We start from the raw sequence: 4,460 nt of genomic DNA, 5'->3' as shown, positions 1-4,460 counted from the left end.
TAAAATACAATAATATTCCTTAAAATTCACTACTGTAACCAAAACGATTTTACTCGACTGTTTACAGGAGATGTCCCAGGCCTGAATCTAGGATCCAGTCCTGTGGTTACAATAGTAATCCATAAAGTAACTAATTGCATTTACCTAGAAATTCCCATTGAGCTCAATGTTGCATTGTGTTTGAAATTATGTTTCCCATTGCAACTTGCAACAACTGTAACTACTGTAGTTAAAAGTCTATTGCCTATTTGCAAAGTATTTAAACTAAAGTAATTCATTCTGAGAAAGTATATTTTGTAAGGTAATGTATAATGTCATTATAATGTAATTTAAAAAATAAAATATCTAAAAATAAATAGTTTAAAAAAGTGTAGTAAATCAGTATAAACATTTTTTTTTAAAAATTAATACATTTAAAAAATTGTCATTTACAAAACCTTTGAAATTCACTGAAAAAAAGATAGGTTTCAGACATGTTATGGTTAGGAATTAGCATTTAAAAAACCTTAGAAATTCACTGAAAAAACCATAGATTTTAGGGGTGTTATAGTTAGCAGGACATTTCACTCGTACAAAAACATTGAAATTCCTCCGTTATAGTTAGTTCTGCTAACTATAACTCACGCGCCCACAATCCACTGCTGATGATGTCACATATTACATAATTCATGACATGGTCAGTGATATCACTGATGACATCACTAATGACATCATCCACGTGACAACCAGATACACCTCATCATACACTAGTATAACCTTGCATTACTCACTGTAAAATAAGGAGTACCATATTTGAATCCATTGAGACACAAATACAAGTTTCTAAAAACCCACTCAGTGATTCCTAGATCTACACACACATCTAACCACTTACCTATAGATTCACTCATACATGCTGTCAATGATCAATAGAACACTATCAAATATACTAATACACCTATATCGACGTTACACACCAGCACACATCCTATTCACTTATGCAGTCATCCTACTCACTTATGCAAACAATGGATCATACTTACATTTACTCAGCTACACACTCATACAAACACCACTTAATTTATTCATATAGATAGTAACTCATACTTAGTGTGTTATAAAATCACTATTACAAGTATACAGTTATCCATACAGTCACTCATATAATCACTGAGTCGTATGTATATTTATTTATATACAAGAACTGTCATATACACTGCCTTTTATTTTTCTAGTTTGTTGGACATGTACCATTGAGAGATATATATATGCTCATCACCACACCCATAAAGATATTCACTCACCAAAACAACTGTTTTAACATGTAGTCTTAACCTCATATACCTACTGAATCAACTATTCACACATCTTTGGGCAGTCACACTCACCCCACCTAACCACACACATATTCACTCTCCTATACAAATACTCGGTTAACTAATCAATAACTAATATAGACTTTCACATAGCTAGTAACCAACTGATGCAGCAGTTTACATAACAACTGACAAAGTGATACAGATATTCACACAGTTTAGTCACTATCCAATATATTTAGTGAGCCACTATAAATTAGTCAAGTAAACAGTCAATCACACTGCTACTAAATCCTCCATCCTGATATTTATATTTATATATCCACTCAAATCAAGTCAAATCAAGCTTTATTCGGATCATGTAAAATGTCCATAAAAGCATACTATAAAATACAATAAAATCCATGTGTAAACAAAAAGAGAAAACGAAACAGAAAAAGCATCTTAACATAATTAAATACACAAAGTCATTATGCAATTATACATATAAGGAAAATACACTTTTTAATTTTCATAATTCAAATTTTATAAGTAAACGAGTTCATTCCTTAGTTTAATTGCCGACATTATATAACCAGGTACTGCATTACAGACTGTTACTGTGTCCAAATTTCTTAAATAGTTAAAACCAGCTTTATAAGAGTACAGGCAATCAGTTTTAAAAACAGGATGAAGGATATTTTTTCTAATTTCCTCATGAAAATTACAAAAAAGTAAAAAATGAAGGGAACTTTGTTTGGACCTGCTATCACATGGATAATTTGGAAGGTTAGCACACCACTTGCCCCTCCTAGGAAAGGCAAACAGAAAATGTAATGTGTTCATCCGCAGTCTGGTTAGTAGAAATCTATACTGAACGGTAGTTATAAAAATGAGGTATGGCTGTAAGCCCTTAACAATTGGTCCTTCAAGATATGATACTACAGTCATCTTGGTACTCGCGACCTCTTCTCTTGAAGCAATCCTAGCATTCAAGAGGCTCTTTTTTAATTCAACCTTGATAATTTTTTGTATATCCACCGGTTGAGTCCAGTTCAGGGCGAAATTGCATTTGTCTAAAAGACCACTGATATAATTTAACCAAGGTATTTTCTTACAATGGTCTTGGGACAGACAGTCTAAAATAATGTCCCTCGTAAAATGAGTTTGTTTCCTATTCCAGACGCGGTGCCACAAGTTTAAAGCGGCCATACTAATTAAATCATGTATGTGAGTAGAGCCGGTTTCTCTATGCAAGATAATAGAAGGGGTTAAGGCAGGTACGGCTAGTAAGCGTCCTAAAAAATTATTTTCAAGGGTTTGTATCTGGGTGGTATCATTGAGGAAGGGCACGGATCCTTGAAGTGAATCTAAAATACCTCATGATGTCTGCAGACCTTCTAGCCAAACCTCAGATGAGGGTCCTTCTGGCCAAACGTCTCCGAATCCACATCATTGGCGCATTTGCTGTTTCTCTTGGTGTAGTTGCGCTGTACAAGTTTGGGGTTGCAGAGCCCAGGAAAAAAGCATATGCGGACTACTACAAGAATTTTGATGCAATGAAAGTATTCGAGCTCATGAGGGAAGCTGGCGTGTTTCAAAGTGCGCGAAAAAAGAGAGAATAGATTAACAGGTTGCTTGTCTGAAGACGACTGGAAACTGAATTGTAAACTATTTCTGTGCTAACCATAATATATGTCAAGCTAAATATATTCTTAATTAATGGGTGGTATCTGTCTAGCCCCATAGGGCTCCCCCATAACAAGTCCCTGTAATGCACTTCGCTCCACATAACTTTAGAATCTCCCATACAGGCTTTTTACCAATTCTTTGGGAGAATCTGAAAATAGCCTCGACTACTTTCACAAATTTCTAGTTGCATAGAGTTATCTGTTTATTCCAAGTACCCTTACTGTTAAAAAGAATCCCTAGATATGAGAATGCGGCTGTTCTATATTAATTTCCCGTTAATATAATGTGTTTTTGTTTTAATACTCCTTTTACCACAGGACATAACCAAAGTCTTGGTCAAATGAATTTTTAAGGATTTTTCTGTAATAAAACTTGTAAAATTATCCATCAAGGTTTGTAGGCCATTTGCTGTCCTCGAGATTAGGATAGCATCATTGGCATACAATAAAAGGCACGTAGGTCGATTGCCGACCTTTGGCACATCTACCCCTAAATTCTGTAATAAAACATCGACACCATTTATATACAGTGAAAACAAAAGAGGTGCAAGAGTACATCCCTGTCTTATCCCACGTGTAATATTAAAATTCATCGTACATTCCCCATGTTTCCCATAAAGTATCTTTGCAGACAGACGGGCGTAGATTTGAGATAAGAAACTAATACTGTTCTCGGGGCGCCCATTCCTCTCAACATCTCCAATAGCTTTGAATGATTTACCAAGTCAAAAGCACTAGACAAATCAACAAAGCAGAGGTGAAGGCAGCCCTCCCTTGCAAAAGTATATTTCCCTATTATTAGTTCTAAATTCAAACATTGTTCAATTGTTTCAACTCCTCGTCTAAAGCCATACTGAGCTACAGATAAAATATTATTTTCTACTACCCATTGCTCCAGCCTGGCCAACAACATTCTACCCATAACTTTAGGTTTTGAGTCGAGCAAAGATAGTGGGCGATAGCAACTAGCTCTGCCCTTATTCCCTTTTTTGAAAATGGGGACTATCATACTCTCCGCCCAGGTATCCGGTATTACCCCCTCAATTGTTACATTAAAGTGTACGGATATTAGGGGACTACAGGGATTAACGCCAGAGCTGCGTTAGAGTACGGCCATCTTCTCTTGCGTTGGCCACTCCCCTCATCCTTAGTCAATTTCTGAAGGGGAGCCGAGGGTGTGAACTCATTTTTCAATGCAGATTGCTATGTATATAATACATATTTAAATAACGAACCAAACCACTTTCACTGGATGATGTCAACAGTGATGTCATCAGTGATGTTATTTGAGATGTCATCAGTGATGTCATTAGTGATGTCACTGACCATGTCATGAATGACATAATATGTGTCATCATCAGCAGTGGATTGTGGGCACACAAGTTATAGTTAGCAGAACTAACTATAACAGAGGAATTTCAATGGTTTTGTAAGAGTGAAATGTCCAGTGAATTTCTAAGGTTTTTTAAATGCTAATTCCTAACTATAACATGTC

At 35.6% G+C, this 4,460-nt stretch overlaps 1 pseudogene; it reads left to right on the top strand.

The window, feature by feature from the left end:
• The first annotated feature begins 2,622 nt into the window (after positions 1-2,622).
• On the top strand, positions 2,623-2,972 carry LOC147701776 (cytochrome c oxidase subunit 6C-2 pseudogene; annotated as a pseudogene).
• The last annotated feature ends 1,488 nt before the right edge of the window (positions 2,973-4,460 follow it).

Source organism: Lissotriton vulgaris, chromosome 7 (genome assembly GCF_964263255.1).
Source record: "Lissotriton vulgaris chromosome 7, aLisVul1.2, whole genome shotgun sequence".
Classification (NCBI taxonomy): domain Eukaryota; kingdom Metazoa; phylum Chordata; class Amphibia; order Caudata; family Salamandridae; genus Lissotriton; species Lissotriton vulgaris.
This window is presented reverse-complemented; position numbering and strand designations above follow the sequence as displayed.